We start from the raw sequence: 23,636 nt of genomic DNA on the forward strand, positions 1-23,636 counted from the left end.
GAGACAAACAGAATCGATTTTAGAGACAAAACTAAAGACTCTGCAAATGCAAGGAGATAAAAAGCAAGAGTCAAAATATGAAACTGGAATAATGCAAAGACCAGAATGACTAACACTGAGGTGTGGTGATTATAAACCAGAACCAGGTGTGTGGAGAAGGTAGAACCCTGCTACACTGTAAAACATATTATATGTAGATTTTAGGGTAAAAGGCCCACAGCTGAAGTTGCTGAAACTGTAAAATTACTGGTTTTGCATTTTCTACTTTCACTGTACACGCTGTTAAATAAATTTATGATGCACCACCGGCAGATGAGGTTGTCGACATCAATGCATAAGGCAGAAAAATCTGAAATTAGACCAAGCTTTGAGCTAAACACAAAATCTTGGTTAATCTTACATTTCTTTTATTGTATTTCTTTTTCAAAATTCAAAACATATGAATGTTTATTTTTTTGCTGTTGTCAGAGTAGCAGTTTTGAGTGTCGAAGTTCGTTTTTCACATGTTTCACCAGACCTGCAGCCTCACAAACCTTAGACTAAAATAATAGGGGTTTCACACCCGGTACTGCTCAGCCTGGCCTGCATTGCATATATTGTTTTTCATACCTGGGTGGTCTGGTACGTTTCCCTATCTTACCGGGTGGTTTTTCAGCCCTTATCCTCAGGTGGTCCGCTCAGGGCTGGTCCGGGCCAACACGCCCACTACCACTGATTGGCCAGTTCTAATTCATGCCTGAGCCTCCAATTGGCGGACAGAATTAACCAGCGGGGGCTTCCCGAATGCGTGATTTATTATCATTCTGAGACGTAAACGTGACCCCTGACTGAAGCTGCGGCAGCTCTTTGTCTTTTTGTCACTGCTGTGAGGAGCACAGCCGCACATAGGGAGCCCAAGTCACTTCCGCATCATGGGTCTCCAGAAGAACGAAAATAATTAATGCAAGTCAACGGGGCTAAAAACGCTATTTTCGAATTACGCTTGTTTTGGGCCATGGATTTCACATTTGATGTCCATGAATTTTAAAGACCCATTTTGATACCAAGAACACGCTCATTTTCAAACGGGGAGGAACGATATTTTAGATTTTGTGTGAAAATAAGTCCAGGACTACAAATGCGCGTCACGAAAGTGACGTCATCGATCCCGACATGAAGTAAACTGCGGGAAAAGGGCTGTAAGTTCAGCAAACTTCCCACAGAAGGAAAGAACCACCATAAATCTGGTCATTTGATAAGTAGCAGCTACGTTAGGGGAGAGGAGATTATGTGGTGACGTCACATATGTGACGTGCCAATTTCTAGTTTGTAGTCAAGCTAATTACAAACTTTTACAAGCTAATAAATCTAAAAGTACGTGACTGGCGTGGTCGAAACACCCATCAATAGTTTTCATTTAAATTGCAGTACAACATATATGCGATCCAGGGCGTTAGGCAAAGCGGATTAGAAAATAGCATTTTTAGCTCTGTTGACTTGCATTCATTGTTTCGTTCTTCCGGGGACCCATGATGCGGAAGTGACTTAGGCTCCCTAGACAAACATGCTCATCACCTTTTTTTTAAGGGAGACACCACGGACTTGTTTGAGAGTCTGTTGCCCCGTGCGTTCGGAGATTTCCCCGTTTGTGAGAAGTGTGTGTGAACCTGATGATGATGGGTGTGTTAACAAACCCTACTGGTGATGGAGCCGTACCAACAACACCCAGCCCGGTCCGTGCTGGCCCAGATGGCAAACTGCCATAATACCCAGGATGAGGAGTGAACTGACCATCTGGCACACAACACAACCAAACACAATAATTAACGGAAGTTACGGTGTAACTATGGTTCTGTGAGTTCCTGGATGACTGCCAGTGGCAGTAAACAGAGTGGATGTATCTCCTCGCGCTCTGCGCAGGTCGAGTACTAATGTAAACAAAGTCACGCACGTGACACGTAGCGCACCTGGTCTTGAGTCTATAAATTACATGCCGATAGCTACGTTCGGGTCTCCCGGGATCTTCTTGCCCGAGAAGTTCCGAGTGACCCCTGTGACTGGCAGTCATCCAGGAACTCACAGAACCATAGTTACACCGTAACTTCCGTTCTGTTTCGTTCCCTCCTGACTGCCAGTGGCAGTAAACAGAGTGGATGACTTATGCCAGCAGTGTCACGAGGAACATAATACTCACCGTCACTCAGGAGGTAGCCACCAGAGGCAGCACCGCCGAAGCGAGCGTGGACCCGTGGCCAACGTTGAGGCGGTAGAAGCGTGCAAACGTGCACGGAGTTGCTCAGGACGCCGCAGCACAGACGTCCGCCAGTGGCACACCTCTCATCGACGCCCAGGATGTAGCAACACTCCTGGTGGAATGGCATCCACGACCCAATGCGACAGCCTCTGCTTCGAAAGGGCCCAACCCCTGTTCACTCCTCCGTGACAGAAAAACAGCTGGTTCGACTGCCGGACAGTGTTTGTGGCCACAATATAGAGCTGCAGTGCCCGGACCGGGCACAGCAAATTTGCCCGCCGTTGTTCCTCCGAATGAAATGGGGGAGGGAAATATGCCCCCAGCTCGATTGTGGCATTCACGTAGCCAGAGGGCAGAACCTTGGGAAGAAAGGCAATGTTGGGCCACAGCATCGCCCCCGGCCCATCTGCCCTCCACCGCAGGCAGGCGGGGCTGATGTCCAGTGCGTGCAGCTCACTGACCCGTTTAGCCGACGTCACTGCCAAGAGAAAGGTGGTTTTCACAGACACCACTGCCAATGGGGCGGTAGTCATCGGCTCAAAGGGTGGCCCACACAGGGCCTGCAGGACCAGGGGAAGGTCCCAAGCAGGTGCCGGCCTGCACAAGGCAGGATGCAACCTTTTCATGCCCCGCAGAAACTGGGTCACCAAACAGTGAGCCCCATTGCTCCTGCCATCCATCAAGAGGTGGTTGGCCGAAATAGCCGCCAGGTGTACCTTAAGGGTCGAGGCGGCCCGGCCCTTGTCAAACAGGTGCCGGAGGTACCGCAGAACCTCATGCAGGGAACAAAAACAAGGGACCACGTCCCTGCCAGAACACCAGGTAGAGAACCGCTGCCAACAGCGAGCATATGTGGCCCTTGTAGACAGAGCCCTTGCACTATCCAGCACCTGCTGGATGGAGGGCTCTAAGTCGACTGGGGGCTGCCTGCCCCCTTCAATGGCCACACCGTGAGCCGAAGATGATCTGGGGATGGATGCCAAATCCTCCCCTCCATCTGAGACAGGAGGCCCCGTCTCGCCGGCAACCGCCACGGCTCTCCGTTCAGCAGACTGAGAAGCAATGGAAACCAGAGCCTCATGGGCCAGTCTGGCGCCACCAGACGGACCTCGTGTGACGAGTCCCTCACCCGATGGAGAGTTGGTAAGATCAACGGAGAAGGTGGGAAAGCGCACAGCTGAACCAACAGCCAGGCATTGGCGAGGGCGTCAATCCCCAGAGGGGCGTCGGCCTCTGCCAGGGAGAACCACAAGTGGCTGCTCCTCGAGGTGAACAGATCCACCTGGGCCTCTCCGAACTGATGCCACACCCTCTGCACCACCTGAGGGTGCAACCTACATTCTCCCGGGGGAAGACCCCGCCAGGAAAGGCAATCCGCCACCGAGTTCCTCCACCCCGGAATGTGCAGCGCCCTGACGGAGGCCAAGCGAGGGTAAGCCCAGGTCAGCAGCGTCTGAGCCTCCCTCAACGATCACAATGACCTGGTGCCCCCCTGATTGTTTACGTGGAACACCGCCGAGGTGATCGTCCATTCGGACGAGCACGTGCTTGCCCCGCAGAAAGGGCAAGAAGCACCTCAGCGCCAAGTAGACGGTCTTCAATTCCAGGACACTGATGTGAAGCCGTGCCTGACGGGGGCTCCACAATCCCTGGACCGACCTGCACTGCCAATGCGCCCCCCAGCCCTGGGGTGACGCATCCGTCGTGACCACCTCCCGCCTGGCGGGAACCGCGCCAAGCGGGACGCCGAGACTCAGGTAGGCGACATCGTCCCAACGACGCAAAAGAGCCACACAGCTGCTTGTGACCTCCAGCTCGACCCGTCGGTGTCGCCGGGGATCCAGGCGGAAGCCGTTGAACCACCTCTGCAAGGGCCGAAGTTGGAGCAGCCCGAGAGGCACCAGTGCAGAAGCCGAGACCAGCATCCCCAACAGTCGTAGCCACACCTGGACCGGGGGTGCCGCCCCAAGGCGAAAGGCCCAGAGCAAAGACCGAATCCGGACCCTCCTCTGCTCGGTCAGCCTCGCCCGCATGGCCACAGAATCTATGGCAATGCCAATAAAATCCACCCGCTGAGTCGGAACCAGAGAACTCTTCTGCAGGTTCACAGTCATCCCCAGCACCTCGACGTGGGCAAGGACCCTGGCCATGGCCAGACCCACTTCGCGACACAACGGCGCGCAGACGAGACAGTCGTCGAGATATGGCAGGACCTTCAACCCCGCCCGACACAGGGGGCTCAGGGCTGCCTTCACGCACCGCGTGAAAACTCGGGGGCGAGAGACAGGCCGAATGGCAGAACCAGAAACTGGTACACCCTCCCGAGGAAAGAAAACCGCAGGTACTTCCTGTGCCCTGGATGGATCGGGACATGGAAGTATGCGTCCTTGAGATCTATGGTCGTAAACCACTCTCCCGGCCAAACCACCTGAAGGACATTGCGAGTCCGAAGCACGCGGAAGGGCAGCACCTTCAGGAACCGATTGAGACCCCTGAGGTCCAGTACCGGCCGCAGGGGCCCGTCCTTCTTCGGCACCAAGAAATACGTCGAATAAAAGCCGTCTGCCTGCAAATGCGGCGGAACAACCTCTATGGCCCGTTTGTCCAGGAGAACATCTATTTCCTGCATCAGGATGCTGACCCGTGCAGGATCTGTGACCGAAGTCACCCTGACCCCCGAAAGGGGTGGGGGCCGACGGCGGAACTGCAACCTGTAGCCCTGGGACATGGTTCGAACCACCCAAGCGTCTCTGCATTGGGCCTCCCAGAGGGCCAGGTGCTGTGGTGTAAATCTGCCCGCCCCCGGCCCACAGCCCTCAGGCCGTGTCCCGACGCCTGTTTGGGGCCCTCGGGGGGCGGCGGCCCCTGTCCTGCCCTGAGAATCCCGGGGGCGGTGCCTGACCTGCCCCCGAGCATCTCAAAGTCCCTGCCGCAGCCCTGGTCTGCTGGGTGACCTGCAAGGGGGCGGCCGGACGAAACCGGCGCCGAGGGTCCCGTGCCCCTCGTGGCCTGGACTGCGGCACGGGGAGTAGAGCCCTGCACGGGCCTAAAATCTGAGCCTGTGTCCGGCCCGGCCCAAGGGGGTGGAGCCCCAGCCCGACCCGGCCAGAAAAGGTTTTCAGGATTCTCTGGCCCGGCCCGAGCCCAAGCCCGACTTTTTTTTTTAACCAACTAAATGAAAACAAAGTGCATCAATCCTGACCAATGTGTTATAATATAATACATTACGGTATCCACTGGGATTCCCTGTCTTGAGCGCAACGAATCACAACACAGATTGAGAGACGTGCCGAGTTTGTCATCCAAAATGCTCCGTTTTATAACTTTTGAATGGCTGATCAGATTGAAATAACTCCAACGGTTCCTAAAATTACATAAAAGCAGCTTTCCAACGATCTATAGCATGAAGCAATCAGAGTTAGAGAAAATATCGCTACGAGGGGAAATCCTGCTGTACAGCCTGATTGAAACGGAGCGCAGCGCTGCGGTGAAAGCGGATAACCTATAAAATGACATGTTGAGGACGCAAACTCAATACATCCCGGTTGCGGGCGGGAGTGTAACACACACGTTGCGTGCAGGCGGTAATGGTCAGAAATTCAGCGGGAGCGGGCAGGAGCGGGATGAAGAAAACAGTCCCGCGCAGGGCTCTACTGCTGCGTTTGTTTCAATTTTTTTTATGATTTCGATTAAAAATAAAGGTGCCCGGCCTGGCCTGTGTCCAAGGTAATTGCACAGTCGTTGGCCCGAAGCCCGGCCATCGGGCCGGGCCAACCCGAGGGCCTAGGGCTTCAGTGCAGGGCTCTAACGGGGAGGACCCCTGCCCCGCTACGCCCACTCCAGGCCTCTGCGGCCTGTCTGGACTGCCGCCGACGTTCCAACGCCCTCTCAGCCTCGGGCCCGAACAACTGGCCCGGCACCACGGGCAGTCCGTGCAGGCTCTGTCGGCACTCATCCGACACTGGGACCTGCGCCAACAGACCTGACGGCAAGCCACTACCAGTGTGCCCAACAACCGACCAAGCTCCCTGGACATCAGCCCAAACGCTTGCAGGGCTGTGTCATTTGTATTGCCCAGTGCCATCCTCGCTGCGCCCGACTGCAGCATCTGGGACTGGGCTAGCAACAGCACCAACAGCGAATTGCTGGTGCGCGCCATCCTTGCCCCGATGTCGTAAGCCCGGCACAGTAAGCTGTCGGTCACCCGACACTGGGTGCTCGGACAGCGGACCCTGTCCTTCAATGCCTCATCTGGGGAGAGCACCAAAGAGGCAACGCAGTGGTCCACCGGGGGGCATGCGGTCCAACCCGTAGGTTCCTGCCTCCCGCATCAATGCCAGGGTCCTGGCATCCCTACCATGGTGGGAGAGCTGTCTCGAGTCCCCCCAGCACCGCTGCAGCTCCTCCACAAAGGCCGGCGATGGTGGGACCTGAAACGGGGGTGCCGCCGGAGCCCGGCGGAAGAAGGGATTCCCCGCCGGACGGGCCACCGGCGCGTAAACCAGTCTTATCCTGGCCAGTGCCGCTCGCAAAATCGCCCGCAACTGACAGGGGTCCTCCGCCAGCTCCGAGCTTGCTGAGCTATGGAGGGACATCCCTGAGTCTCTGTGACGTCCCAGGCCCGGGGGCTCCACTACCAGCCCCTGACTACGGCCCGGAGAGGGGCCCTCCTCCTCGAGGGACTGAAACTCAGAATTTGAGGCCCTCATTGAGATCAGGTCAACCGAGCTCCCCTCGTTCAGGGCTCTGGTCAGCAGCGCTTTGAGCTGTTCCACCTCCGCCCGCAAAGAGTCCACTTCCTGGCGAGAGGGGTGCGCCACACGCCGCTTCTTGCGCCTCGGGCTGCCGTGTTCCTCAGCCGGTCTACCCCTCCGTCTCCCGGAACACGGGTGAGGGATACCAGAGGGTGGCAGGTCTGACTCAAACAGGAGGCACTCTACTTGACCTAGCCTGTCCTCCCGCACCGCCAGCGGCATAATGCTGCAGTTCATGCATGGGTCAGTCAGCGCCTCTCTGAGGTGACAGACGCCCAGGCACTTAGGACACAAGTCGTGGCCGTCCTCCACCTGGAGGGGAGCCCCGCATGACATACACTCCAACATCCCTACCATTGTGGGAGACGCCAGCGACTCCACAGGAACTGAGCGAGGACTTCGAAGAAAACTGAAGAATGCGATTCAGTCCTGGAGTTGTAAAACAACACACGTGTGTGTGTTGGCTGGGTAATCTGAGCGTGCCACCACCACGGTCAGAACGTCCAGCCCCACTTACCTGTAGCGTTCGCCGGCCGCACCCACCTCCCCTTTCCACAGGGGAAAACCTGCGACCACCAGCGAGCCCTATCCGAGCCGGCAGCGGCAGTCTGAACGGCGCCGGCCGTACCGCCCGCACTCGTTAACAAATGACAGATAACAGCGTCAATCCACCGCCCCAGAGGGCTCCTTCGAGTGCTCCAACCACACGGTCCCGGGCAGGAAGACGCCAAGTAGAAACAGTACTCACCTCTCGACCGATAAGATCTGAATCACGGACTTACGGAGCGATTGACCAGCGAAGCACGCCAGGTCAACAGCGAGAAAATCAAAGAGACCCGAACGTAGCTATTGGCGCGTAATTTATAGACTCGCGACCAGGTGCGCTACTTGTCACGTGCGTGACTTTGTTTACATTAGTACTCGACCTGCGCAGAGCGCGAGGAGATACATCCACTCTGTTTACTGCCACTGGCAGTCAGGAGGGAACGAAACAGAAACTATAACTAAACCATCACTTAACCAGCTTTTAACATCCAACAGCAGCATTTCAGAAGAAAACATTTTGGGCCACGCCCTGCCAGGTAGTGAGCTCAGTGACATCACACAGCAGCAGCAATAAATCATCTTGAGTTTATCTCACCTGCTGCCTCTCTTAGGCCTTCTTTTCCCCCCACAAACTGAACAGAAACATTTTAGTGTTACTTCCTTTGGGCTGCTGACACACCCACACAGTGTCCTTCACTTTAATGGTCCCAGTGTTATGAGGTGCTTCCATGAAAGTTCCTACCTCTTCACACATCTCACAAACTTTATCTGCAGTGTTGATTCAAAACCACCCTGCTACTTAATCTTTATTTACTCTAATTTCTTCTTCTAAACAGATTAATTACCACTTGTGACACATGCATCGTCCCTCATTAGCAAACCTTTAAATATATTTTCCAAAATCCATATTGTGCTAAAATTAAATGGACACTTCTGTTGCAATAACTTGAATTATGGGCTCTAAAAGCATTTAATACATTTAGCTGCACTCTCTCAGCCTATTGATTATCTTTAAGATTCACAAGCATTTAACAGCGTTGTTGGAATTCTACCTGCTGCCTGCTTACGAAGCCAGTGTGTTTGCTGTTGATTTAAAATTCATCTAATTAATTATTCAAGGGTATTATTTTCTACACTGAATTCATTTCCTGCATCAGCGATGCCAGTAATGGCTCCCCGAGGATTCTGAAGTGCCACACTTTCACCTTGTCTGCTTAGAAATAGGTGCGTTCACAACGGCGCTGCAAAGAAACTCACGAGTCCTCCAGTTCACACTTAAGTTGACATTTCGAGGGTTTGATGTTTGACAAAGCATCGGTGCTTAGATCCTGTTTTGTTTATTGAATGTTCTGTTTTCCCCTTGGATTAAATGTTAAACTGAACTCATAAAAGCATAAAAATCTAAAAAAAAAAATCACTCCAGTATGATTTTTATGCAATTCACCAAACTCTGTGAGTTTGCATTTCGTTCAGGTACTTATTGTGTTCCTTCACATGAAATATGACCTCAACATTTGTATTTTAACTGGTGCATTTGACAGTTAGTGCCATTCAAACTGGTGCTTGTCACAAAAATAACAAGCTTGGGTGCAAAGGGCATGTGCTATTAAAGCCATAAAAACGCCGGTAAGTGGACCAGAAACGCTATAAATTAGACCAGATGAGCGTGAGTACCCAGGATGACAAAGATATTATCTTAGATCATCTGTGAGGTCACAAATCAAACCTAAAAGCCTAAAGGAAGCATTTCCTCTAAAGCTACAGAGGACAGCGACTTTAATTGTATTATAACAAGATATTTGACAACCTGGATTGGACTTTAACCTTGAAAATAAAAAACGTTCAAATAGATCACGTCAACCTCCTAATGTTGCCTTCCAGAACCTTGAAACAAAACTTGGAGGGAAACCATCCAACTGATTAGCTCAGCGGTGTCATCGCCTGCTTTTGGAACAGAAGTGATGATCTAAGTTCATATAGGGTTTGTCTTAATCAAAGTCATTATGCCTTGACAAATTTAAAAATTATGAGTATTTCCTCCTAGTCAGGTAAGGGTGTGAAAAAAAGACTTTTTTTTCTTTTACTTGACAGTTTCAGTTTCTTCCTTAGAGCTTTCTTTATAAGCTCTCATCTGTTGAAGGAACGACGTGGTGAGAAGATCAGCCCAGACCTGACGTGCAAATAATCCCTTGCATGACTTGCAAGAAAACCTTTATCGGAAAAAGAGGGAGAACAAAAAATAAACTGAAGGGCAGTTCAAATTTTGCAAGTAAAGAAACTCAAATCGGCTCTCTCAGATCATTGCAAAAGAAACACTCGGATTGTAGAAAAAGAAGACTGCTACAACAGATGGGCAAAAGGAAGAAATAGAAGTCCAAAAACAAAGGACGATCAGAAGAGGCCTGCAGGCTGTCCAGAACCTGAGATCTGCTCCTCAGGACTACGTCCAACCTCTTGGAGCGGGTGTTTGCAAGCACCTGTTGGATCCGTGTTCATCACTCCAACATACCGCATACGTGAAATATGCCACATAATCTCTCCAGTGGACTACAGCTTATGAAGAAGGTTCCAAGGAAGAAGCTGAAACTGTCAGGTAAAAGAAAGGACCTCTCTTTTCCCCATCTCACACCCTTGTTCTACTCTAAAGCTGTTTGGGTTAGACAGATTAGTTTCATTCCTTGGATATTCCTCTTCATTCAGGCTCATCCGATATCCAGTGTGAACTAAACAGGTGATCACTGGTCCGGCTGAAAAGATGGGTCTCAAACCAACTACTAGCATACCAACAAGCATCCAATGTTTAAGATGCAAGAACAATTCCTTTGAGGGAACCACCACAGTCTGTAACACAAAAATATTCTGAATATGGTGCAAAAGTCCATTTATTTCAGTAACCCATCTTAGACTGAGAGACCATCTAAAGGCTCAGCAACCCTTTGAGGGTGTTCTAAATTCATTAGCTGATTAGAGTGTGACACTTTGAGTCTAGAATATTGTGAAAAGGCTCAATAATTATGGTGGTCTGAGACTTTGAATGAGGAGTTTTCATAAGCTGTAAGCCATAATCATGACAATTATAACAAATAAAAGCTTGACATATCTGGCTTTGCGTGGAATGAGTCTATCTAATGTTATTAGCTTCACCTTTTTGAAGTAACCGAGCAGTTTCCTGCTCCTCCACCCTACTGGTTGAAAGTGGCATTACAACTGTGGTAAACCACCCTGCTGCATGCTGTAGCTAGCAGGTGGGCTGCATGGTGGCGCAGTTGTTAGCACTGTTGCCTCGCAGCACGAAGGTTCAAAACTCGGCTGTGGCCTTTCTGCGTGGAGTTGCGTGTTCTCCCCATGCATGCGTGGGTTTCTTCCGGGTACTCCGGTTTCCCCCACAGATCACAACATGCCCTATGGGTTATAAATAAGTCGCTTTGGATAAAAGCGTCTGCCAAATAAATAAACATAAACATAACTAACAACATGCTAACACTAACATAAGCCAACTATTATTAAAATAAACCACAAAGTAAAAAGATCCACAGTGTTGGACAAAAAATATCACAAGTCCAGTAGCAACAAAGCCAGTCCTTGATTTTGTAGCATCCTTTAGCTCCCTCAAACTAGCATAGGCAGCGTCAATTTTCACCCTGGTTTTAGCTCTTTGCTTCATAGATATTACTTTTTCCAGGCTCCACCATGATGCAAAGAGAAAAAGCAAAGTTTTTTTTCTTCTTATGCTTTTCATTAATGGTTGGCAAACTGAAAAAGCTAACTGCTAGCATAACAGCTAACAGCCGTAAAGTAAGAAGAGCCCCCCCTATAGGGAGCCGTCTCCTCCCTTTTTGGTCGGCTCATGGGTCCCCAGACGAACGCAAAAATGAACGGAAGTCAACGGGGCAAAAATAATTATTTTCTAATTAAATCCGCTTTGCCTTAAGCCCTGTATCACACGTGTTATACTTCAATTTAAATGAAAATTAATTATGTGTGTTTCGACCACTGCAGTCACGTACTTTGAGATTCATCAGCTTGTAAAAGTTCGTAATTAGCACGACAACAAATCAGACATCGGCACGTTGCAAATATAACGTCACCAGTCACATCATCTCCTCGTCCCTAGAGTAGCTGCTACCTACCACATGGTCAGATTTATGAAGGTTCTTTCCTCCTGAAGGAAGGTTAAGTTCTCTGAACTTACAGCCATTTTTCGTCAGCTCTTCTCCATTTCTGGTTTGGTGAAGTGAGTTTGTAGTCCTGGATGTATTTTCACACAAAATCTAAATTACTGTTTGCCCCCGTTCGAAAATAAGCACATTCTTGGTATCAAAATGCGTATTTAAAATTCACGGACAACACATGTGAAATCCGTGGCACATAACAAGCGGGATTAGAAAATAGCTTTTTAGACTTGCATTCATTTTTTCATTTTTCCTGGGACCCATGATCTGGAAGTAGATGGGCGTGACTTAAGTCTGATTCATGCTTCTCCGTCTGCATCAGTGCGGAGGCCCGCAACGCCATTATCCGTCCTTGCGGGCATGCTGAAGAGCCAGGACGGACGGAGTCGAGCTCTCTTTTCTAAACATCCATCCGTCGAGACGGAGAACGCAGGCTTGTCAGGTTGGTCAGGGCACCGCTGCCATCTCCACCGCCGCCATTGCGCCCTCAAAAAAATAGAGCCAAGAATAACTAGCGGCAGACACGGAGAAGCTTGAAGAATACCTTTCAAAAAACTCTAAAAATATGAACGTTTAATTCCCCCGTGACTGGAGGAGTGAAAAGATACGCAGCAAACATTTTATTTGTGGACAGAAATGACAGGAAACGTGGGTTTAGAGGTGGCGAGCACATGAAAAGGTGGAGGAGAATGAGAGACAAATTTATCAGTGTTAAAAATTCTCTTATATACAAAAACACAATATAAACACTAGGGATGAGCGAGTACACCACTATCTGTATCTGTACTCGGAATGGGCGTGGCATAACCCAGAAGTGGGCGTGGTTTAACCGGAAGTGGGTGTGGTTTACATCAATATATTATTTTAAGTTTGAAATTGATATGGAATGATCAGAAGTTGATATGTTATGTGTATTGTTTATTTGAAAACTATTTACAGAGCAGCCTCAGAATTGAGATGAAATATTTTTGATCATAATAGTAAAGAAACTATTACAGAACAAGTGTTTCAATAAAATCAGAACATTAATATTTAAGTGCATGAATTAATGCATCTGAACTCATGCAGTAGCAACTAGGAAATATGAAATGCTAGAACCAGACACAACTTTATGTATAATTTTTATATTAATTTGATTAAACTGATTTTTTTCTTAACGTTCTTGGCATTTTCCCACACAGTTAAACAAAACAATGTTGAATGAGGTGTGTGTGTCTGAGAGAGATAGAGAGGGTGAGAGGGAGAGAGAGGGAGTAAAAAAAATAAAAATATCGACCAGAGCAGAGGTAGTGAGTGACTGATGCAGCACATCAGCTCTGTCTTGTCAAATGCACCATGTAAGTTACAAAAAAAAGTTACTTTAAATATTCAACCGAAAAAGAGGCGAGCTGAAGAAAACCTAAGGAAAACTGAAGAAACGTGAGCAACAGTGAAGCAAGCACAGCGAGATCCGTTACGGTCTGTGTGTGTGCGTGGATGAGCCGGTGTCAGTACAAGATCTGCTCGGGGTCCGTCGACTGCCGATGACGTCAAATTAGTTGATTGGCTGAACATGAACCTTACGGGATTACGTAATCACGTTACGTTGTTATCACGTTACGTTGGTCCAGGCAAATCTTTCTGTTGGAAAGATGGACAACTTTTACAAAGAAATCCATCATTACCTCTTTGAAAATACACTTTTAGCATAGAGCTGCATGTATATTAGGGCTGAACGATTAACTGCATGTGCAATTAAATTGCAATGTGACAAAAGGAGATTTTCTAATCGCAAAGGCTGCAATTTGGCAGCGAGTGGTTAGCGCAATGCTAATATACGTGGAAAAACCCATAGGAATGCTAATGCTAATATCACCGATTACATTCTTACAAATTATGCATTAAAAACGTGCCAAATGATTACATTTGGAGTCTAATAGAAAGTAAAACTACCATCAATCAAATAAGTACAGACAGGTATTTTAGTAAAGCCAGAAAATTTTTAACTCCAGAGTTTTGGCTAGCAGCTATGAGCGTAACTGAACTACGCATGGACAAGACGTCAAAAACTCTAAACACAAAATACTTCAATAAACGGGACACACTTCTTTCCTGCAAATACAATTTCACAGGTGTTGCTAATACCTATGATCCTTCAAGGGATGTGCTCAAAGAGGAGTTCAACATTATGAATACAATATAGTGTTTTATTTTACAAATACCATTATAAACACAAACTTACGTCTTAAGAAACATTATTTTAATAACGAAACTGCTAAATTCTTTCCAACAGTATAGATGTGTAGTGTATTTTGTCCGAGTGGGTTTGCCGTACTTTGACGTCATCGGCAGTCGACGGACCCCGAGCCGATCTTGCACCCGAGCAGATCTTGTACCGACACCGGACGGACTGCGCTCCCGGCCGGCCAGAGAGTTTTGTGTGTAGGGAGGGGCGGGCGCTCTATGTGACTTGCCAATCACAGAGCGTGAAGAGAGTCAGTTACCCAATGAGGATTTTCCTTCCTTCAGCACGATTACAGATATTTACGAGGTTTACTCGTTTCATGCTCGTATTCGTCAAAAATGCTTTATCCGTACCGGATACTCGTCTGACACGAGTATCCGGCTCATCCCTAATAAACACACTATCTTGGACCGGATACATGACAGGATACCACAGAACAACGCTACACCCTCTGTTATCCTGGCGGGGAATTGCTTTGCAACACTCCCGAGGAGACGGAGAAGTATGAGAGCAAAATGCTTCAGTCAATCCGTGTGTGTCTGTCCCTTGCAGAGCTGACAGAGAAGCATGAATCAGTCTTTAGGCTCCCTGTAGAGCACCTACCTGCTCCACAAAACTGTTAAGTGCAGTTTTTGGTCAGCAGGTGGCAGTAGAGCGGTGTCAAATATGAAACTGGTCAAATTTCTAACTCAACAATCACTGAGATCAACTCTAGCTTAAAGGTTTAAAGACTGTTGTCACTTGAAGTTGAATTAATGAAATAAATTAACTTTTGTACAATATTGTCACTTTTTTGAGTTTCACGTGTCGGTACTTTATTTCTGCTGGTGCGCCTAGTTTGTTTGATTGATTGATTGATTGATTGATTGATTGATCGAAATGTTTATTTGAACATAAGACGAAATATTTTTTTATAATCAATGAACATAGTAGAAAAGAAAAGATATACCAATATACCATATATCTTCGTCTCCCCTCTCCCTGCCACACCTGGTGTGGAGTGCGGTGCCTTGGTCTGCCTGGGTCGTGGCTCCCGGGGTCAGGGAGTTTAAGATTTTTGGCATCTGCCTGACCAATCCCGGTGGCTGCCTGGTGGTGTCTGTGTCCCTGGGCTCTGCTGGGTCCCTGGCGGGGGTGGTCGACCATTGGGTCCCGGGTCGCTTGGTCCCGGGCTCGGCCGGCTAGGGAGTGGGAGGCTGCGGGCGGGCATGTGGGCTTGCCGCCGATATCTCCCGGGACTCTGCCGGCTGCTGGTTGTGGCCCGCCGGGGCGATATTCTGCGCCTCTCGAGGGGAGCAGTGGTTTTTCTGGTCGCAGTCTCCCTGGGGTCCCTGTGCTCTGGGGCAACTCCTGCATGTCTGGGACTTGGAGCTCCCTCCGTCTCCTGCGCATCTTTGGGGGGCAGATCTGTGGCCCCTCACACTCTCTGTTGGACGTTCCTATAGAGAAACCTTGCATGGACAGGCGCGTGTGCACACACAGGTGCTCACATGGTGCTCTTGTGGGTGTGGAGTTGGGCACGTTCAACACATCTTGAGGCTGTGGTGGGCACTTGGTGCACTGTGATTTGTTGTCATGTGATTGTTCAGTTAAACAATGTTGATTATATATTTCTTCATCAAGTTGATGCAGTGATAGCTAGATCTTGTTGTATTGTTGTTGTGTCCCTTTTTTTGTGTTTTTTTTTTCTTCTCTCTTTCTGCAGGTCTGGAGGCAGATTCCCCCCCTCCTTGTCTCTTCCTTTCTCTTCCGCCTCTGTCTCCATGTCTGGTCAGAATTGGGAAGTGTTCAAAAACAATAACAATAAAGTTTTAAGTATCAGGCGTGACATTAAAAGCAGACGCTTTGATGCTCCACCTGAGAGTTCATCGGTAAGGCTTGTTACCAGCATTCAGACATCAATTCTGTTTGCTTCACAGCCAGACAGGACACACACACAAAAAAAGAAGAAAAAAAAAAAAACAATAAAAAAGAAGTCTGTCCAAAGGGAGTAAGAAGAATCAAGTGCTTATTCAATCCCACACCCACAAATTATCATCTATACCTACCTACCTACATACATACCTACATACATATTAATATATATATATATATATATATATATATATATATATATATATATATACATATATATATATATATGCAGCTACTAGCGAGAGCATTTTGCATTAACATTTTATGGTGCTAGTGATAGTAATAATAATAATAATAACAACAACATTGACAATAATAACATCAACAACAGCAAAATAATAATGACAATATCATAGTTTCCATAACCTCAGAGAACCTCATTTTCATATGCATTAATTATCATTTTTTTATACAGTGATTTAAATTTGATTATATTTGGACACTGTGTGTATTTCCTGCAGCTCATTCCACAGTTTCACACCACGTACTGATACACAGAAACTCCTTTTAGTGGTTCTTACCCTAGGCATTGTAAAATTTTTAGTCCTTCGTAAATTATATCCCTCATCACTCTGGTTGAAGAGCTTAATAAGTGCTTACTAGCTTTAAACATGATTTGAGCTGTTTGATAATGAACCAGGTCTTGAAGTTTAATTTTAATGTATTCTGACTGTACAAACAAAGAATTTGTATGATCCAGATACCCACCTTTATGAATGACACGTATTACCTTCTTTTGCAATACTGATAGTGGGTGTAATGCATTTTTATAATTGTTTCCCCAAAGCTCTATACAGTAAGTGAAATATGTCAGAACTAATGAACAATACAGAATATGGAGTGATTTACAGTCCAACAGTTGCTTCATTTTATTTATAATTGCAATGTTTTTTTTACTGCTTTGGTTTGTATGTGTCTAATATGGGGTTTCCAACTGAGTTTCTTATCCAGTATCACACCCAAAAATTCGATTTCGTTTACATTCTCAATTTTTCCATCGTCAATCTTTATACATACTTCTGTTTTGTTTTTGCAATTGCCAAACATCATTACCTTAGTTTTTTTCTACATTCAATGATAATTTATTATTATTCATCCATTTTCTTAGTTTACTTAATTCTTTATTAATAACATTAATTATTTCATTGAGATCATTTCCAGCGTAGAACAAATTTGTACCATCAGAAAATAAGATCATCTTCAGAGTTTTGCAGACTTGAAAAATGTCATTTATACATATATATTAAATAGAGCAGGTCCTAATACTGACCCCTGGGGGACACCACAGGCAATCCCCATACTTTCAGAAGTGACATCATCCATTTTCACAAGTTGTTGTCTCTTAGATGAATTATTGGTGATCCAGTCCAGTGCTATTCCCCAATGCTGTACTGTTGTAGCTTGTTTGAATTATTGTATCAAAAGCTTTCCTAAAATCTATAAATATTCCAATAGCATATTTACCTTTATCTAATGTATTAATTATTTCATCGGTTGCTTCCATTATTGAAAGTGCTGTTGTCCTCTTTTCTCTGAATCCGTACTGACTATGATTTATTATTTCGTGTTTATTTAAAAAGATTTCTAGTCTGATATTAGTTTTTCCAGGATTTTTGAAAATTGAGGAAGAAGTGATACTGGCCTGTAGTTGTTAAATAGATGTTCATTACCTTGCTTAAAAATTGGTATTACTTTAGGTACTCTCATTTTCTGAGGAAATAAACCAGTTTGGAAGGATAAGTTAAATATAAAAGTTAATGGTTTTAGAATACCATCAATAACTATTTTAACCAACACCATATCAATGCCATCACAATCAGTGGAGACTTTGTTGTTACATTGATCAACAACTGATTTAACTTCCAACTCATCCACTGCTGAGAGGAAGATTGAGTTGTTTGGTTTTATCAATGGTTCACTTATTGTCTGTCTTTTTTGGCTTGGTATATTTGCTGCTAGCTCTGGGCCTACATTCACAAAATATTCATTCATTCTTTTAACTACTTTTATTTTATCATAAATATCACTTTGATTATCAGTAAAGTAGTCAGGGTATAGTATTTTCTTTGTCCCACCATTCCTTAATTTGTTTAGTATATCCCAGACACCTTTTAAGTTATTATTTTCATTTAGGATTTTTCTGTAATATCTCTTTTTAATAGTTCTTATTTTTTCTGTTAATTTATTTCTGTAAACTTTATATCTGGTTTCAGCTTCCTTAGTTCGTAGTTTAATAAAATTCCTATAAAAACTATTTTTCTTTTTATAAGCATTTTGTAATCCTTTAGTTAGCCATGGGAGATTTTTATACTTATGACTTCTATTAATGACCTTGACTGGACAATTCTTATTGTAAAGTGTCTTAAATATTTGTCAATAAATGTAATAAATGCCATGTCAACGTCATCTTCCCTATAGACTACACCCCAGTCTTATGACATCAATTCCTCTGCAGCAATTAAATCGTCTGTTTGTAATCTCTTATAGGTCTCTTTCCCTGATTTCCTCAGACACCTACTTTCTTTAATTCCATTGCTGATGTCAAAATATACAAATATAGGTAAGTGGTCACTAATATCATTTACTGGATGGGTACCGAATTCGGTACTTTTTAAGGTACCGACCGAATTCCTTAGTACCGACCGAGCACCTATTCACGTCATTTCAAACGGTGCCTCGTTTCGGTACCCGTCCTTCAGAGAACTTGCCAAGACAGCTGCGCATGTGCAAGATCGTTATGTCGTCGGTCGCTGCGAGCCAGTTGTAAACAGAGCAGCATGGTAAAAAGAACGCACGCTAAAGCTTGGGTCCACTTCACTAAATGTGTTGGGTAACTGGGTGATGATGAAACTAGCGACAACGATCTAAGTGAGACATCCTCATCTTAATCTGCTTCGGTAGGTAAATAAAATGTTTAAGATAACATTACCTTGATATGTTAGCTTCCGTCTCGCTAATGGTGCGTTTGCTTTCTCCACGGAACTCCGATTTTCCGACTAGAACATGAACGCGCTCTAAAGTTTGGCTTCATTTACTGAATGTGACGGGTGAAGACGAAACCAGCGACAACGATCTAAGTGTGAGGCATCATCGTTTTAATCTGCTCCAGCAGCTAAATAAACTGTTTAAGATAACGTTAGCTTGATATGTTGGCTTCCATTGCCACCATTGTTATCAGCTAATGGTGCGTTCGCTTTCTCCTTGGAAATTCTAACTTCCCAGTAGGAAAGATCAAATGAAAAAAGACGGCAAAAGGAATGAAGATACACAGTAAATTTAGTTCACAGTTTGCTTCAGTTTAATTGTCAGCTTATAAAACTACAAGGACGATGTTAAAATACAAACAGTTGAATGTTATTTATCGTGATATTTATCAGATATTGTCATATATTGAGAAAAATATATATTTAATTATAAAAGAGAATTAAAATAATAAACACTCAAAAGTATCGAAAATTGGTACCGTTAAGTACCGGTATCGATTCCTAGGTACCGGGAATTAGTACCGAATAGATTCAAATATCAAAGGTACCCATCCCTACGATGCCACCTGCCATATTTTTTTCCAACTCAATTTGTAAAAATATTGTCAATCAAGGTTGCACATTGTGTCGTAATTCTCGTTGGTCTTGTGATCTTTGGTGAATTTATAACAGATCTCAGAACAGAGATACAGAAATGGTTGCTTTATTTTAATTGGAACATTTTAACCCAGGACTTTAGCCAAGTAAATGTCTCATTAACTTCTTAAATCGAACATTGTAAGCACCTTGTCTGAAGGGGTAAACACAGAAGTCAGGAACGCTGCAACCTCAGATTGATCTCAGCAGTGTGAGGCAAGTGGGGTAGGATAGGAAGACACAAGGGGGGTGTTGTTGGTTTTTGAATAAAAGGCAAGACTTGTGCAGATTTGATCATTTTCCAGAGAAAACTAATTTTGGTCAAGTTTAGATGGTTCTGGCTCCTCTTTTGATGGAAAATAGATGCAAATTGGCAGGCACTGATCAACGCTGGCGTTTCAAAGTAGACTGCATTAAACATTTTAATTAGTTTACACCAAAAAAAGTGATTTTATCATTTATAGAGTGTGCTTACTGTATAAACATTTATATAAGCTGCAAAAGTGATCCTCTCAGATTTAGTTTGTCTCTTAAAGGAAATGTCTTCATCTTTCACATTTACCTACTTTAGTGTTAACATCAACACCTGTGAAACTATTATTTGTAGTTTGGTGCACGTAATTGAATGGCCCAATTGGATAAACATGAATCCTAAACCTGATTAATTATCAACACAGAATCAAGCATGAATCTTTTTGTCACAGTACTTGTTGAAAATAGGGATTATCAAAAAAAGAAATAAAACTTTCTTTGTTGAATTGTGTGTCAAACACAAGTGTGGGCTGTCACCTGCAGCAACATGTTGGACAGGAATTTGTTGAAAATGGTTTCAGATAAAAGAATGAGTCACCCCATGGCTGATGGGCTTGCACGCTGAAAAGCATTTTATCACAATCTTCTATGCTGCAGTTGTAATCTGCTCCTCAGGGCCACTGAAGGCCTTGTCACCCTGGACAAAAACTCACAAACACCCACTATCTAGCTTTTGTGCTCAGTGGAAAGAGGTACAATTGGCATTCAGGTCCCGGCTAAATGACTCCAACAGGTATTTATTGGCACCGATCATTCTGGTAACATGAGACATCTGGATGTGGCTCAGTTTTTACCCCTTCCCAATGCAACGCTGCTGTCAACAATAGCCAACAAAAGTTTGGCAGCGCCTCTTAAAGGAACATTGCCTCTTTTTATCATGGAAATGTTCAGACTCTGTAGATTTGGCAAAACATCTCATCTCCACTGGATAGATTTCAATGAAACTCTCAGAAGGTCAAACTCAGACATCTACGGCTGAATAACAATTGAAATCAACTCAATTAAAGATGGCCACAAGTCAATCAGATTTGCAGATATTAAGCAGTTTGACATGTAGTGGAGTATAACTAGGTATAAGTACTTTGTTTCTGTACTTATGTACAAATTTTCTGTATCTGTACTTTTCTTGAGGCTTACTTTTTACTTTTACTCCACTAAATTTTATAAAAAGTTTCAATAGCAAAAGTACTTTAAGTTGCGTTTTGTCTGATTTACTCCTTTATCTGTATTTCAAAGGAATACTTCACAACTTTTTCATCTTTTTAAATCCTTTTCTTGAACCAGTATGTGCTAAAATGACCCATTACAGGGTTAATGATAGCCCCCCCCCCACTCCCCCGCGCCCCTATCGCCCCCTGTGGCCAGAATATTCCACTTGCAACTTCATAGTTGCCCGTCTGGTCTGTTGGGACTTTTAAAAAATTGAGCTGACATACCTGGTGCTGCAGTCTGCTTCCAGCAGGCTTCCTGCATGTTTTAGATCATGAACATAGCTGATTTGTTTAACTTAGTGATGAATCACTCCTATAGACATTAAGGAAGGCTGGGAGATGTTTCAGCTGTTAGATTAAGGTGTTAAAAAGATGAACGCACAGCGAGGAGATAAGTTTTGCTTTCAGTTCTACAAACAGACACTAGGGGGTGCTAAAAGCAAGCCAAAACTGCCTAATTACCCTTTAACTTAAGCAAAAAATAAAGTACTTCTTCCACCACTGATGGTCACTGACAGCAGGGGTGCATCCAGAAAATTTTGATAGGGGGTGGCCAGACGAGGCCAAAGAAATTTTTGGGGTGGCACACCAAATTGGTCCTACTTTGGGAGAGTTTACCCTGTGGCGATGTATTGCATTGCTCCTTTATTTGTTTATTTGAAAAAAAAAACAGTATGTAAAATTTAAGTTAAATGTTTTGGATACAAACACAAACATTTCAGAAAATACATTTCAGTTACTTAAAATGTTATTCCAAATGTCATTTCAAAATGTATATTTTTAGGTTAATTCACCTGTGTTGCTGTGTTCACAAAAAACTATGGAGATAAAACCTTTTTTTTAAATGGTGAGCAGCAGAAACGTGTATTTTTTATTCTGATTATTTCTTTACTCATTAATTGTATTATTTTTATTTTGTTTTACAATTATGTAGGGCTGCAACTAACGATTATTTTCATAATCGATTAATCTGTCGATTATTTTTTCGATTAATCGATTAATCGGTTTGTTATTGTTTAGCTATTTAACCTATACAAGTGATGGATGCATTTCAGTTAAGAACAAAAAAACATAAGAGAATTGTGCAGTTGACTGCAATCTATTTTATTGCACATGAACACAGTCAGCAGTATAAAATGAGCTAAACAGTGCAAAATATCAGTCCAGAATAATTTTTAGCATTAGCTGGAAGCCTGCTCCTTCCACCATGGATAGTGGCCTCATGTCTTTTACCAGCATGTTTAGAATAGAGTTTGTAAGTGGTATGAATTGCTGGGGGGTGAGTGTCTTCTTCCCCATGTAGTTGTCCATCGTTGCTTGTTTTTTTCTGCATAAGAAACACAAATAGACTGAAATAAGTACACATATAAAATAAAGCAGCACACACACTACAACACTAAATCAATATTATATTATTTGAATTCATTAACAATATACAGTGATCATTTATTTTGAGGGTTACGTTCTACAAAATAGCCCGCAACAGGAGATATTCAGAAAAAAAGTAAAACATTTTTACTATTAAAAAGCTCTAAGTAAGAAGCTCATGAGGTTTTTACTTTGAGTCGGGAGTGTTTAAATTAGCCAGAGAAATGTGAAAAATGTTTATTTTGTGTAATACTGTTTAAGAAACATGATAAAAATGTGTTGTGAGGCGTTTTACAGCGTTAGATAGTAAAACAGCCTTTTAATAGTAAAAAAATGACTTTTTCTGAATTTCTCCTGTATTTAAAAATTGAAAGTGTACAACTATGCCGCGTTATATTCACCTGGACACAGCTTGTCTGTATATTTTTCTCCGCGGAGTTGTCCTTTTTTGAATGAGGAACATAGTTATGGGTTTGTGCCGTTTTTCTCTTAACGAGAACATTCTTATAAACAGACGTGCTAAATTTGGCAAGCGCATGATACACAACACGGAGGAGATTCACGATTGCATCTAGTCAATCAGAAGTAGAACACCGCAGACTGACGCGGCAAAAAAACATGTTTAACATCCACTATAACGAACTCAGCTAAAACACTAAGTCCAGCTTGTTTATTTTCTGTTACTTACCGGGCTGGCTCTTCCAAATGACGGCTCACTTGACCGCGGTGCTCTTCCTCTGCTGCATCAGCCCCCACATGCTTTCGTCTCAAATGTGCTCCCATACTCGTGAGGTTTTTGTCCGGGGTTTCTCTTCAGTTTTGTCGCTTCTATTTTTCTTCCGTATTTCCTCTTGTTCCGCCATTTTCTCACAGCAAGATGAGCGTCCGTAACGTGATACGTCATGAAAACCGAGGGCACCCATTGGCTCATTTCTTCTTCTACGGCTCCACTGGTAGATCAGTGGCTCATTACTGCCACACACTGGCGGCAAATTTAACAGCTTGTAACCGATGTCAGATTGTGGTAAAAAATAGACTTTATGCGGTAAAATATGATTATTAAACAACTAATCGATGACTAAAAAAGTTGTTAACTATTTTAATAATCGATTATAATCGATTAAATCGATTAGTTGTTTCAGCTCTACAATTATGTCAACCCCTGGCCACCCCTTGGGGGCACCCTTGGCTGACAGGAAGCCGAGTTGGGACTTTTTTGTGGAGACCGTGAAAGAAAAGGGACGATGCAAGTTTTATTGTGAATAAAATTTTGGTATCACCA

At 44.6% G+C, this 23,636-nt stretch overlaps 1 long non-coding RNA gene across 1 annotated transcript; it reads right to left on the bottom strand.

The window, feature by feature from the left end:
- Window positions 1–22,066: 22,066 nt before the first annotated feature.
- On the bottom strand, window positions 22,067–23,223 carry LOC139062746 (uncharacterized). The gene is made up of 2 exons (XR_011516295.1): window positions 23,043–23,223; window positions 22,067–22,313 (listed from the first exon to the last, which is right to left on the bottom strand). It is a non-coding gene; the product is annotated as an uncharacterized lncRNA (long non-coding RNA).
- Between the last annotated feature and the right edge of the window lie 413 nt (window positions 23,224–23,636).

This window comes from Nothobranchius furzeri, chromosome 14 (genome assembly GCF_043380555.1).
Source record: "Nothobranchius furzeri strain GRZ-AD chromosome 14, NfurGRZ-RIMD1, whole genome shotgun sequence".
Classification (NCBI taxonomy): Eukaryota; Metazoa; Chordata; class Actinopteri; order Cyprinodontiformes; family Nothobranchiidae; genus Nothobranchius; species Nothobranchius furzeri.